The sequence below is a fragment of the Limulus polyphemus genome, unplaced genomic scaffold (assembly GCF_000517525.1).
Source record: "Limulus polyphemus unplaced genomic scaffold, Limulus_polyphemus-2.1.2 Scaffold4143, whole genome shotgun sequence".
Classification (NCBI taxonomy): domain Eukaryota; kingdom Metazoa; phylum Arthropoda; class Merostomata; order Xiphosura; family Limulidae; genus Limulus; species Limulus polyphemus.
In genome coordinates this window covers 62,151-78,524 of record NW_013669753.1, presented here as the reverse complement: position 1 = coordinate 78,524, position 16,374 = coordinate 62,151, and the positions used below count along the sequence as shown (strand labels likewise).

General features: G+C 32.8%; 1 protein-coding gene across 1 annotated transcript in view; it reads left to right on the top strand.

Moving 5' to 3' along the window:
* Nucleotides 1-16,374, top strand: part of LOC106470653 (hemicentin-1-like) — an 89,096-nt gene that overhangs the window by 11,434 nt on the left and 61,288 nt on the right. The gene's annotated exons all lie outside the window — the stretch shown is intronic.

Here is a 16,374-nt window from a genome sequence, read left to right as displayed (position 1 = left end):
TGAAAGTGTTCCAAGACGCGACATTAATTTCTTGACGACCTACTATTTCAAACATTGCCCTCCAGATCCAAACAATATAATAATATGCTATGCATAATAACACAGAATAATTATACGTGTCATAAGACATTAGTATTAGGCCTATTACATTTTTAAACACAACATTGTTTATCTAATCCCTCGGGTATTTTCTAGAATTAAGAGAGATTATAATAACAGTATTCCACCACACTATATTTGTCCATTGACGACGACGACGCGTTTCGTTCAACCCAGAGATCTTCAGGCTGTTTGGGATACAACAAACACAGTAGTGGTCGGAACACTATTTATATAAACTATTTAATACAACATCAAATCGTATGGTGTGTACGCCTTTTACAAGCTGGCGAAAAGCATTTATAATTATATTTATCATAGGACAATAGTATTAAGCGTATTAGGCCTAGTATAATTGTAACCATACAATTGTAATAGATGTAAAACTAAATGTATTTTGACAATCATATTATAATGGAGCTTGCGATGTATACGTCCAAAATTCGGATCTCGGAAACTACCTCACTGATCATCACCAATCATAACAGAGTAATATTTTTATAACTAAGCAGTATTTTTATAGCTGAGCAATAAATAAAACTATTGAAAATTTAAAAAAATATGTTTCAGATTTAACCAATAAAAATTACAAACAAAAAGGGGTAAGTTTCAAATATAAGCCAATCAAAAAACTAATTTAAAAAGAATATTTTCGTTCTTTAGTGAAAATCTCATATGTTTCAGATTTAACCAATAAAAATTACAAACAAAAAGGGGTAAGTTTCAAATATAAGCCAATCAAAAAACTAATTTAAAAAGAATATTTTCGTTCTTTAGTGAAAATCTCATATGTTTCAGATTTAACCAATAAAAATTACAAACAAAAAGGGGTAAGTTTCAAATATAAGCCAATCAAAAAACTAATTTAAAAAGAATATTTTCGTTCTTTAGTGAAAATCTCATGAGAGTTACAACAGAAAAGCAAGGCACTTTTATAGATAACTACGTCTACAAAGAAATACTTCAATAAAATCCACCCTGTGATGTAATGCTGTGATGATAGCTCATTTTTAAACTAAAATTTCAATAAAATCATTTTTCTCGTGAATGGTGAACATTATTGAATGTCAAGTACGAGTATATTGTTGTAGAACTGTCAGACAAGTCCAGAAAAGGCCTCAGGAACTAGCAGTTATACCTAGCCGGAGTGATTGTAAACGTTCTTCTTCGGCTTGTAAAAAACATACATAACATAAAATATCCACTGCCTTCAGTAATTACACAAACCGTTGCAGTTGATCAACAACGAAAAATGTTGAATTGTAATTAAACTTTCAATTACTTTAGCGTTTATGCTTGGATATTATTTAAAGATTATTTAACAATAGGCTAATAATTTATGCATGATTTATTATGAATTATTAGTGATAGAAAAATATAAACGTTTAAATAATCTTTGAATGACATTTGGTTTTATCTGGTAGTCCTCCGATACGTTTATGGACTAACGACGCTAAAATCCGAAGTTCGATTCCTCGTGGTCAACAGAGCACAGATAGCCCAGTGTGCGCTAAAACAACAAAATCATCTGGTATTTTGGGCTTTTTTTAAAATCAAACGTCAAGAACGGATTTGGACACACGACTATATATTTCCAAACAAACACTTAAAATGTAACAGTCGTTTACTTATTACATTAATAACTCCTAAAAGTGTTATACAAATTACATAAAAATATATTAGCAATAAAAGAGTAAATAAAGTCATGGCTAGGATAACTTTTTTAACACCAAATAAAGTCATATTAGCTGTTAAAAAAAACATCAACAAACAGTAAACATAGTCCTCATTTATTACGTTTAATAAAATATTTAATACCAATTACTTGCATTGATCCGCATCACATTGAATGTTAAACAGTGGGGAAATAAGATCAAAGTCGAAACGTCAGTTAATGTACAATGAACATTAAAGGGGGAAAATACGAAACTGAATCGAATATAACCGAGCAACTGTAGGATGTGTCTGAACATACTAGTCCTCCGAATACAAGATCATTGGATGTTGTCAAATGTTTACTGACGGTAAATATTACATTCTTTCTAGAACGAAACTCTGAGAATAGCTTCACTGGAAATCAATCAATTCCCTAGTGTTTATTACAATATTGGAAACTTGATTCTGCATCGCACTGTTGACACTTTGCCACCGTAGTTAATAAATTTCTATCAAAATTAAATGTTAGAAACGTCAATTTTAAACATACATACATAAGTCTAATATTTACTTCTTTCGTGAGTTGCCAGATGTCTTTATTTTGATCAGAGAATCAAAAGCTCTTCGGTTGTTTATTTCCTTTCCAAACCGTCCGTTTCTAATTTGTATAATCTAGGTTGAAAATTGATGTTTAAATAAAAGAATGTCTTTTCTTGCGTTTTGATCATTTTCTGTAATGAGTTCGGCTTACTTTATCATACAATAGCTTTTTATCATTCAGTAATACTATTAATTTATATAAGAGTCGATGTTTTTTAATTTAAAGGTCAGAACCCTAAAGTGTTTGCTCCTAAAGTTCAGTATTCGTTTTTAATTATAATAATGTTATTGGCTAATGAGGAACGCCATCTATCTACCACTGTGCTAGTTTCTAACATGAATAAATTCTGTTCGAATGGGACAAAAAAAATGTCCGTTGTACTTCCATCAATCTTTAATCAATTTCATTCGATGATGGCTTAACTGTTGTAACGAGGCCTGGTGTCAGCGGATAAGCTTAGCCGTGGTGAAGCATAACGAGAAGAATTCTGACGGGGTCATTGAAAAAACAAACAAAACAATAACTTTGTAATGCATGAAACTAAGCGAAGTCGTTCATTGGAACGTTGAGCACGTGTTTTCTTGATACTAAGGCTTATGACGTTTACGACACGTTTGTTACCATTTGAAAATACGATCTCCAATAATGTTCCAAATATCCGTATGAACAGAAAGTATCCAAAATGGCGATATTTCTGTGTAGTAAATAACAAATTATTCAATCGAACGTTTTCGATTAACAATATTTTTAGCAACATTTTTGAGAAGTGTTATAACTAAATGTGTAATCTTTGCACATCTCCACTTAGTGTTACATAAAAGCCAAAGAAAGACAAGCTAGCACAAGACTCGACATATAAAAAGGGCTGAGAAGGAAAAGACGTAGTTTCGTGCTTCTTTAAAAATTCACTCAGAAAGAATCGTGGTATCGTGCTTGTCTGAATATTCACATAGAAAGATCGTAGTTTCCAGCTTGTCTGAATATTCACATAGAAAGGATCGTAGTTTCCACCTTGTCTAAATATTCACACAGAAAGGATCGTAGTTTCCAGCTTGTTTGAATATTCACACAGAAAGGATCGTAGTTTCCAGCTTGTTTGAATATTCACACAGAAAGGATCGTAGTTTCCAGCTTGTTTGAATATTCACACAGAAAGGATCGTAGTTTCCAGCTTGTTTGAATATTCACACAGAAAGGATCGTAGTTTCCAGCTTGTTTGAATATTCACACAGAAAAGATCGTAGTTTCCAGCTTGTTTGAATATTCACACAGAAAAGATCGTAGTTTCCAGCTTGTTTGAATATTCACACAGAAAGGATCGTAGTTTCCAGCTTGTTTGAATATTCACACAGAAAAGATCGTAGTTTCCAGCTTATTTGAATATTCATTTAAAACAAAAAGGATAGAGCAATGTATAGTTTTGTTAGAGTTTGTTTCTCTTTTTGATTTCACAATAAATGAAATTTTATATTGAAAAATGTATTAAATTAATAAAGTGTCTATGAAAGCCATTCTGTAATGTATTAAATTATTAAAGTTTATATGAAAGCCATTCTGTAATGCCGCTTTGGGATTCGCTCAGACTTAGTTTGTGCAACGTACGGTGCTCACGATCGAAACGTGAAGTACACATTATTTAATGCACGTAAGTAAAATAAGCAGTATGGTTATACAAGTGCACAATGTGAGCCATCTTTAGATAATAAATATGTTAATATTTTTCCTCTTTCATAAAGACGTTACTGGTAACACTACATGCCTGAAACATCTGGTAAAATCAATGGTACTAGAAAACCATTTTTTTTTAAATGTTTCTCTTTTAAAGCTCTTAAATACATTATGTGTAGGCAGGGATTTTCAATCTAATATCCCGAATATCGTGTTTCCTATACACACACACACACACACACACACATATATATATATATATATATATATATAAGGACGTGTTTTCGTAATTGTTTTGATACTTACTCAAAAAGGACGCGCGCGCGCGCGTGTGTGTGTGTGTAAAATAGACTTCCCAACAAAAGGATCCGGTAATTCCATTTCTGGAAGTGATTAGACCTTTCATAAATAAAAATAGTGCCACGTTCGCAGACAGAACGATCGAAGCGCGCTTTGAACGAGTGTAAGCACTGATGGTAAAATTATGTCCACCGAATGGATTGATAATAAGCGACCTCTAGGTAAGCTGGAAGATACCACTGGTGCTAAGAGTGATATTACAATAACAAGTTGTACAGATGCATGTGTACGAATATTTATCACGCTTCAAACATCTGTAACAGTGTAGCACCACGTCTTGTTACGTGTTATATATGGACCGTTGGAGGCATTGATATTTTAAATGAAACCATTACAGCTTGGGTAACCTGTAATTTGGCTAAACTTGTCATCTGTCAAAGATTAATAGGCTTATCAAAAATAGAAATTATCACATCCTCCCACGTTTCTCTCCTTATCTCCTTTCCTATCTATTACCTCATTGTAGCCTTTTTTTCCTTGTTTCCCTGCCAATATCTACCTATCATCCATTCTCAGATCTTTCCTCACCCTGTCTTTTTTCTGATATCTTTCTCTATGGCTCTCTGTCTGTCACCTTTTTCTCTGTATCTATTCCTCAACCGTATTCCCCCCCCATTTTTTTTCTGATTCTTTCTCTCCTTTAATTTTTAGTCTCTCTCTTCTCCACTCTCCTTTTTACTTCCTAAGCCTTTTCTCTCTTTATGTCAGTTCTCTGTCATCTTCCTCTGCCTAATTTCTTACATTCTCTTCTCCCGACGTACTGCATCTTCCCCTGTTATTTCCTTCTTTTTTTTGTCTCTCTCAAACCCACCACTGCTCTCTTCCTTCCCTTTCTTTCTCCTTGTGTATTTAGATGTTCAAGGTTTATCTGATCTAACTAACATTGAACCACTCAAGGTTTAACTACATTAATGAAATAACGTTTCAGATCGATAACTAGTTTTAAAGTACTTATTGGAGCCTCGTGTCCAGACAGACACCTAGGATTAGACAGATTCGAAAGAAACAACATTTAAAGTAAATCTATACACTTTTCTTTGAACATTATGACACAAATTACAAAAGTAGAAAACAAAACTGATTACCTCTTCAAGTCAATTTAATAGCTTTCGTGTTTGTTTTTTTATTCCACCTTTACTGGATTAGAAAAAATAACATTTAATTTAAATCAGAATAAATACATCTTTCATAACCAAAATGAAAATATTATGGTTCAAAAAGTTCAAAATTTTTTTTAACATCTTGTACTATTGAAACAACTAATTCGACCCAGGAAACGTTAGTAACATGAGGACCCCTTTTAACTGAAATTTTTTTCGAGGCCCCCAAACTTATTGCTTTTTTGTTGTTGTTTTTTTTGAAGAAAAAGAAAAACACTATGTACATGAAAAGTTGTATTCCAAAATTTAATGTTTTAACCCATAAACATATTTTTACGAAAACTATTTTTTTATTCTACAAATCATACTTCTGGTAAATATTGTTTTATGAACCTTCGGACGACTTGCAGACCCTAGTTTGAAAAACGCTGATGTAGAACAAATGTCAAAAAAAAAGTAATTATACGATTTCTCCAGAGCTATAAAAACTATTTTAAGGAAACTTAAGGTTAGATAGAAGTCCACATTTGTTGTTTTTTTATCTTATGATGAGATACCATTTTTGATCAATTTTTATGTTAGGTTAATCATTTCGTAACTTACAGTCTCATTTCTACCAATAATGTCCCTGCCAAAAACTAATATGAAACATGCTGAATATAGACAAAAAAAAATATTATTGAAAGGATTTTCTCAAAGCAACTTCATTAAAATTGACTTTTAGTCTAGAACTACAGATATGTATGGTAGTAAAGTCATTAGAGCGTGAAACATCAATCCAAAAATGTAGACGAATTAATGAAATTATAAACAGAAGTCCTTAGAACAGCTAAACTTCTTTGGGTCGCATTTTAAATTCGTTTTTCCCACCCAGTATACACGATATAATTGTCGTTATGAGACCATAATTTTGGGCATTTAAAATTGTTAGAAACGAGCACGAAAGGGTAATAGTTTTATATTCATTAAAATGTTCTGTTATTTCCACTCATGTTGCATAAAATAAGAATGCATTAAAACATTAGCTACACACAAATAACATAGATTTAATATAAGAACAGAACACTTACCAAACCTCATCAGATTCTGTAATCCTCTAGTATTAGATAAATTGTTTAGCAGGGAATTTTTTAAAAAGTGATAGGAAGAAGCATGATTGTCCCTGCTACGCCAGCAAACTGTTGGTTTTGTAAAAATGATCGTTCCCTGCTACGTCAGCAAACTGTTGGTTTTGTAAAAATGATCGTTCCCTGCTACGTCAGCAAACTGTTGTTTTGTAAAAATGATCGTTCCCTGCTACGTCAGCAAACTGTTGGTTTTGTAAAAATTATGATCGTTCCCTGCTACGTCAGCAAACGGTTTGTTTTGTAAAAATGATCGTTCCCTGCTACGTCAGCAAACGGTTTGTTTTGTAAAAATGATCGTTCCCTGCTACGTCAGCAAACGGTTTGTTTTGTAAAAATTATAGTTCCCTGCTACGTCAGCAATGGTTTCTTTTGATGCTGAGAAAGCAGGTATTCGCAATCATATTACTGAAAGTCGTGGTCGTCTTCACGTAGCTTGTAAGTGTATTTCATCTCAGATTTGTTTCTTGGATACCTTAAACTCAAAGCTGATATCGTCGCTCCTTTATTTCTATTTTATGCTGAGTATTATAATAATGTCATAATTCTCATGTATTTCTGTCCTGTAGTTTTAGAAAGTGGAACTTTTCATAAAATACTAAAGACTTTATGAAGTTACAGAATTGTAACTACAATCCGCAAGTCCTGAAAATTAGCACCACTTGTGTTATAACAGTTTTTTTTTAATCTAACTCCAACCTAACTTATAATAATGTTAGCAGTTAAAACGTTAGGAAAAATCAAAAATTGTAAACTTATTATGAACTGCCAGAAAAAGTTGATATCGGAAGAAAAGCCAAAAACTATAAAGAACAAAATGTTTAGACGTAGAAGTAGGCCTAATTCTGTAGATCACATCAAGTTTTAATTGTGTGATTTTGTTATTTAAACTTTGTAAGTTATAAATATTGTGAATTAAAAACCGTGTGAAAGTGTATGCATGCTGATTATACAGTTTATTAACTAATCCCAGCAATTAGGGTTAAACATGGGTTTGGTAAAACTAAAATAATATCAAATACTGCTGGCCATTAACCAAAACTAATTCAAACAGAACGAGTTAAATATGGGTTTGAAATAAACTAAAATAATACCGATTACTGCTGACCATTTTAGTAACAATATTCAGTTCATTAACCCAAATAATTCAAACAGCACGAGTTAAACATGAGATAAAGACAGCTCTGAAACACATCTAACGTGCATGCTCAGAGCCGTGATAATGTAGAATTACTAAAAAATTACCCAGTCACAATAAAGAATTATATCCTTGTCCAGAGTTTTAAACAATAATAATGTTGAGCAAGCTAAAACATTCGCATTTAATCTGAGTTTAACAAGTTAACAAGTTTTATTTGCTACACAAGATACAAAAGCCGAAGAGCTTAAACTGTGTTGTAGTTATTAGCTCTTTCATATCGAATGCTTCTTCCTTTTACCCCCCCCCCTAAAATATCAGTTACAAGTAATCTTTCTTTAACACGTCGCTCGATAGCAACAACAATATGCAAATCACTAAAAGTGGAAGTTTCTCTGTATATCTTGTTTGATTGGCGATTAGCTAACTTTAAAAAAAAAATAAAAAATATATGTTTAATCATTTCTACTTTTACCCTCAATAAGACGCTCATTTTCTTAAGTTTAATTAAGTAAGCAGCTTCATGTAAAATCGCTTTAGGCTTAACATTTATTGTAAAATGGCAAGCAAACTAGTTTTTCATTATGAATTTAGAACTCAATTTCATACTTAAATTTTGTTGAAGACTCAAACAAGTACTCGTGTCGATTTTCCGATGTTTATAATTCGATCACTGTTGCCTAACTTGTATACAATATATTTTGATTACACCCTAGCACGGTACCATTATTGCCTTTTATGAAACAAGTACGTCGATAAACTAAATAACTGCAAGCATGTTCTTATGATATCTAAGTCTTGCTATATTTATTATATTAACTTAAGACAACTACGTCTTCTGTTCGTAAACAGGTCACGTGTGTGTGTACAAAATAAAATATTAAAATCTCAAATGTCATAGTTAAGAGTATCCCAATGCAAAATTTGATAAAAATATTTTGGTTCAGTAATGTATTTGTAAGCAAATAAATATATAAGTACTGAAGGCAACGAAGGATGTTTCAGAAGACTTTTAAGTAATCGTATATGCATTAAATGACACACTCGACCAAACAAGGGTTAGTGATAAGAGAAACAAGCTATGATATGTACTGGAATTTTTAAACTGTTTATAATATTATTTTCAGATCTTATCCTCTGTGTAACGCACAATGAAAATATATACACGATTCTGTAGCAACATCTGTTACTCTGTTTCATCTTCTCACGAAACCACCGTTTCTGTACATAAGAATTTAAAAAAAGTAAATTCAGCAGCGTTAAACATGCAACATTTTGATCCAAACAACATTTTCAATTTTAGCAGTAAACTTGTTTACCAGCTTTAAAACTCTGATTATCTTGAAACATCTAACTGAACGAATGACGGTTCCTCTTCATACCCTTTTTTTTTTAACTATTCTCTATGTACCCTAATAGCAATAAAACGTTAATACGTTATGATAAAAATCGTGAAATTAAGAACAAAATTAAATGAAAATTATCATAAATTGGTTTAGAAGGCAAAGTAAGTGGCAAATTAAAAGTTAAACTCGTAACAGCATCGTAGTAGCTAAGAAAAAAATAAATGTTGAATGAAATAAGTGAACTATGTTTTTTAGCGCAAATCCACACAATGGACTATCTGCACTATGTCCTCCGTGGATTTTAGTGTTGTAAGTTCATAACTTGCCGCTGACTGACTGAGGCACAGAAGAAGTTGAGTTAAAATTATATTATTCTTACAGATATAATCCTAGGTGTATGCAAAATACATCAAAGGTAAAACCGAAAGTAGTGAAAGTTACAGGATTTTCTAATGTATCAGACCGCTAACAGATTTTTAAATTATTGCTTCTCATAATTTAAGATTCTATAAACAAAATATAAGTGTTTATGAAATTGTTTAGTCACGATTTGAACGAAAAATTGCAATCAATAAAAAGCTCGTATTCTTCTTACATCATAACATTAAAGAGTAACGAGAGACTTTTTGGTCCATCTAAGCCGGCCACTAAATCTAACCCTAAAACCCTCAAAGCCAGCCTTTATCACTCAATTATTTAAAACGGTTTCTCTTAAACTCTCTCAAATCAAATGCATCTACCAGATCTGAAAACAACCCGTTCCAGACTAACCACCCTTTTAGAAAAATAAAGCTTAGCTGAAGATGACTTCTCTCCTGCCAAAATATACATTTGTGTTCCTTAATCTTCCCATTCTCAACATCACCGATTCTCTTAACACTCTTATACACCTCTATCAGATTCCCTAACTCATATTTTCTAAGAGAAAATAAGTTAAGAGATCTTATCCTATCGTCGTATGATAGACTTACCATCCCAAGAATCATCCTAGTAGTCCTCTTCTGAGCCCTTCCCAACAATTCAATTTCCTTTTAAAAGGTAAAGAGCCCAGGACTGAACACATTACTGCAAGTCTAGCCTATATGACCTATACAGTGGTATTACAACCTATTAAGACCTATATCCAATATTTCTGTAGGTACAACCTACAATTCTGTTTACCCCACTTATGACATCAATACTGTTTGACTGAGCTCCATCTATAACAACCCTCTACGTTCTTCCATCCAGCTAGTTTTCTATCCAATGAGCCAACCTAAACCCCTCACCTATCGAGATAACTTTCTTAACAAACCTTTTATCAAATCCTCCCTAAAAATCTAGATACACCACATCCACAACCTTATATACTTAACCAGTGACCTCGTCAAAGAATGTCAAAATATTAATAAGGCAAGATCTCCCCCTGGTAAAAATTTAGTTAAATGACTTTGCAAAGCATCTTTTATCAAACTTTCAAAAACTTTTTCCCACCACTGGTGCAAGGCTAGTAGGCCTTTAAATTGCTGGGATAATTTTTATGACCTCCTTGAAAAGAGAAGTAACATAACCCAATTTCCAATCTTATGGCATCTGCCCCACTATTCAAGGACCTTTTTCAAAATCCTTGGGTGAATATTATGTGGCCCAGAAGCTTTACCAGTCCTTAAATTTCCCAAATGTTCTTTAAAAGCTCAGAAATAGTGTGACCATCTTATTCAATCTCGTTTCCATCTAGCAACTGTTCAGGATCAGTTATATTGTTTAGTCAAAACTAAAGAAAAAAGGATAATTTAATAACCAAGCCATCTCATAAAATATCCGGTACTACTCTTCCTGTATAACCTCTCAAAGGTCCTACTCCCATCGAAGTATTTTGCTTACCTTAATGTATTTGTAAAAATTATTTCTCACAAGTTTCACATTTTCACCCAACTTTTTGTCAATTTCTTTTTTGTTTTCTAATAGCCCGTTTGACCAACCTTCTAGACCCTCTATAATCCCCCAAGTCTCCCATCATACCAGTCAATTTAAACTTGTATTTATAATATTTTTCTTCAATCTTTCCCTTTCAACGTTTTTTGTGACACAACCTAGATTTTTTTTTTACTTGCAGACACTTTTATTCTATAACATTGTTATCCCGAATATTTAATAATTATTTAAAATAGTTACACATTGAGTATTTCCTACTAATTCAATTGGCCAATTGACAACAATTAATTGTTGTCTAATCTCTTCAATTTTTTTTTGAAACCAAAATCTCATTCGTTATTCCCATAAGCAACAAAACATAAAATTTAATTGAGCAATGATTACTAGCACGCAGCTTTTTACAAATCTTCACCCTATCAACCATTTCCTTAAGAAGTTAACAATAAATATAAAATATTAGTCCTAGTAGGGTTTAACTAACATCTCCCTATCTATATGGCTTATTTAAGAAACGATTCTGTCCGTGTGTGTGCTAATTTGTTAAATTTCACACCAAACATCTCGGTGTGGATCAACGCTCACAGTCCTTAATTCTTAAGTATAAGACTAGAGGGGGAGCATCTGCTTAACACCACCCACTCCCAACTCTTAGGACATTCTTTAACAACAAAAAGTGGGATTGACTGATACTTTAAAACTCTCCCATGGCTGAAAGGGTAAGCATGTTCGGTAACGGGTTTCGACCCCGCATTTTGCAGTCGAGCGCCTTAAACATCAAGTCATACTAACAAATGTTGTTCGTTATGTTCTTATACCTTTGTTTATTTTTGCTAGAACATTCTAACGCTCGTTCTTGGGTCTGGATACAGTTGCAACTTGCTTATCAGGATAATAAAAGATCACACTCAACTATGGAAATGTGAATTTTAAACTCAGTTGTAATTTTCTGTATATATATTTTCCCAATACACAGAGTTAACTTCTACAGGGATATTTTTACATATCACCGTGTACATTAAGCTTTCATGCAAATAAACTGGATGTTATTAATAAAATACAAAGTAATCTTTCAAGTAAATTGTACAACTTGTATTCTTCACCGTACATGGCAAACTCTGAGAAAGGTAACTTATGCTAATTCACACATAAACTCTGATAAAACTATTACATACACTTATGCTGATTCACAGATAAACTCTGATAGAACTATTACATACACTTATGCTTAAGTGTATGTAATAGTTTTATCAGAGTTTATCTGTGAATCAGCATAAGTGTATGTAATAGTTCTATCAGAGTTTATCTGTGAATCAGCATAAGTGTATGTAATAGTTTTATCAGAGTTTATCTGTGAATCAGCATAAGTGTATGTAATAGTTTTATCAGAGTTTATCTGTGAATTTGCTGATTCACAGATAAACTCTGATAAAACTATTACAAACACTTATGCTGATTCACAGATAAACTCTGATAAAACTATTACATACACTTATGCTGATTCATAGATAAACTCTGATAAAACTATTACATACACTTATGCTGATTCATAGATAAACTCTGATAAAACTATTACATACACTTATGCTGATTCATAGATAAACTCTGATAAAACTATTACATACACTTATGCTGATTCACAGATAAACTCTGATAAAAAAACTATTACATACACTTGCTAATTCACAGATAAACTGATAAAAAACTACTACATACACTTGCTAATTCACAGATAAACTCTGATAAAACTATTACATACACTTATGCTGATTCACAGATAAACTCTGATAGAACTATTACATACACTTATGCTGATTCACAGATAAACTCTGATAAAACTATTACATACACTTGCAATGGAAGCCGTTTTGAATAATGTTTCTAGAGAGAGCAAATATTTGGTGTCAAGCTTGTGCAGAAGTTCAGAGAAACACATAATAACGTTTTTTCAAGTCCAGTTTGTAATTACTCTACATGTATCACATGTAGACTTAATTTGACCAATTTCACCAGTACGGTGCTACAACACAAACCTGTAGCAAGCTGATCAAAGTATAGTTTCATGATATATTCACCATTATCAGTAAAGACAAAGTTTGACAGTTTCCTACGACACTGCATGCGTTTTGTTAAATTACTCAATGCCAACACCTGACACCGAAACGAAGATGTTTGGTTCCTTAAGGTTACGAAGTTTTAGCGATGCACATCTTGTCCTACCTAACAAAGCGAAACGACACGTTCGAAATAAACCGTTTCAACATAACCTATGTGAAAAACTTACGTATTTCAATACATTAAACAAAAATTGTGTGATTAGATATCTCTAGAACTTTGGTTTTATTCAAACTCTCCCCCAGATGAACGTGTCTAAAACAATGAAGCGTGCTTTTTTGAACTCCACAGGAACGACGAGATGGATCAATATTCATGTATTCAATAGACATTGTTTGACGTTATCATGGCTGTCTGCTGAACTCTAGCATTTTTAGTTAGGCTTAAGAATAAAAGAGTCAAGACAAAAGCAGCCGAGTTTTAAGAAATACGGAATGTTTTATCGAAAAAGTTTTTTAAAGTTGAGAAGTGTTTTAGTACCTTAAAACAACAAAAAATTCAAAGTTAACTAAACTTTAACTTCTATACAATTATTAGATAATAAAGAAAAAGGCGCCAGTGATGGTACAGTTTGTGTGTAAGTATCGTACATCAGTATGTTTTGAAACAATTACGAAATTACTGTTTAAAAACAAATTTAAAAATCGAGCAAAATACGTCTCAATAAGAATACAGGAATATTACTGAACATAGTTTCTTGTATTTCATTACTGCTTTCCTTCGTGCGAACAATATTTAAAAACATAAATAATATTGCACGCGAACAATTCTACACTATAGTGAATAAAACAAATATTTGGTATTTTCTTCGGAACAGTGTAATAAAAACAACAATGCATTTCATCAACTGTTACAGTAACCAGGAAACTAAGGAGTTGTTCTCCTACTTCTGGATTTATAAAGTCTTACAGTAACCAGGTAACTAAGGAGTTGTTCTCCTACTTCTGGATTTATAAAGTCTTACAGTAACCAGGTAACTAAGGAGTTGTTATCCTACTTCTGGATTTATAAAGTCTTACAGTAACCAGGTAACTTTAAGGAGTTATTCTCCTACTTCTGGATTTATAAAGATGGTCTTACAGTGACCAGGCAACTTTAAGGAGTTCTTCTCCTACTTCTGGATTTATAAAGATGGTCTTACAGTAACCAGGCAACTTTAAGGAGTTATTCTCCTACTTCTGGATTTATAAAGTCTTACAGTAACCAGGCAACTTTAAGGAGTTATTGTCCTACTTCTGGATTTATAAAGTCTTACAGTAACGAGACAACTTTAAGGAGTTGTTCTCCTACTTCTGGATTTATAAAGTCTTACAGTAACCAGGTAACTTTAAGGAGTTATTCTCCTACTTCTGGATTTATAAAGATGGTCTTACAGTGACCAGGCAACTTTAAGGAGTTCTTCTCCTACTTCTGGATTTATAAAGTCTTACAGTAACCAGGCAACTTTAAGGAGTTATTGTCCTACTTCTGGATTTATAAAGTCTTACAGTAACGAGACAACTTTAAGGAGTTATTATGCTACTTCTGGATTTATAAAGTCTTACAGTAACCAGGTAACTTTAAGGAGTTATTCTCCTACTTCTGGATTTATAAAGATGGTCTTACAGTGACCAGGTAACTTTAAGGAGTTATTCTCCTACTTCTGGATTTATAAAGATGGTCTTACATTAATCAGACAACTTTAAGGAGTTATTCTCCTACTTCTGGATTTATAAAGTTTCTCTTGAGCAACGTCGTAAGGTATATGCTTTCATACTTTGTACGTTAATGGAATTAGATAAACTATTCCTGGATAATTCGCATATCCCTCCTCGGCTACAAATAATATCAAAGGAAGATAAAAGATATCAAAAACTTGTAACTAAAATTTAACTGAAAATTACGAAACCAAGCATAAAGTGCTAGGAGTTAAAATAACATATCCTCTCGTAGCTATAGATAATTAACATGTAATTAACGTTCACGCTTCATTAATACACGAACGAAGATAATGTTCTAACTCGACATCAAACGTATTCTTTCTTAATCTAATAGGTAGATAGTTTGTAATGAAGCACAAAGCTACACAAGGGGTTATCTGTGCTCTGCCCACCACGGGTATCGAAACCCGATTTCTAGTGTTGTAAGTCTGCAGACATACCGCTGTGCCACTGGCAGGTAGAAAGAAAGAAAGGTTGTGTGTGTACTTAAAACTTTCTACTTTCTACCAAACTGGGTAAAATACTGGGAAATAGCATCCAAATTTTGCCTTTCTTTCAACTCAAATGCATTTTAGCAAATGGATTAATTTTTACTGGTTTCAAAATCGTTATAATATTCATAATGACTTCAGACGACGTTGAATAGCATCAACTGTGTAATAGTTCATGATGACATCTTCAATATATCGATTTGGTTAGGCCTTCTCTATTACCTTATACTAATAACGTGGGTGACAACCAATCCTGTCTGCTCCGATGTTGGTGTTCGAGTCATTTCAAGTTAATTTAGGTTTTAATTATTTCCGTTCCTGTCTATTCGAAACGTTGTGACAAAAACTGTACTGTGCTAGTAACACATAACAGAACAGTGAGCTGAAAGCTGTGATCTCGTTCCGCACAGTGAGATGTCCTGGAAGCTCCAGTCATCGATTACCACCGAAGAAACCAAAACATCAAACAAGCCTAATTTAACTGTGCTTTATCGGATTCAGGTAGCCTAATGTAAGGACGATATGGGTTCTGTGTTATTATATGTTACGTTCACATTTCGTGTGGTATCAGTAGCGGTTTTCAGACAAGCTTATTTCCGTCTTCTGATGCACGGTATCAATGTTCCCGAAGAATAATAATTCTTATAGTGTGAACGCTTTTGCTTGTGAAAGGTGATTATAAAAAAAATTATAAAATGACAGTATCAGGATCATTGTATTGGTAAACACGACGTTCTTTATCCAGCTAAAATAACAGTATCGGGATCATTGTATTGGTAAACACGACGTTCTTTATCCAGCTAAAATAACAGTATCAGGATCATTGTATTTGTAAACACAACGTTCTTTATACAGCTAAAATAACAGTATCGCGATCATTGTATTTGTAAACACGACGTTCTTTATACATCTAAAATAGCAGTATCGCGATCATTGTATTTGTAAACACGACGTTCTTTATACATCTAAAATAACAGTATCAGGATCATTGTATTTGTAAACACAACGTTCTTTATACAGCTAAAATAACAGTATCAGGATCATTGTATTTGTAAACACGACGTC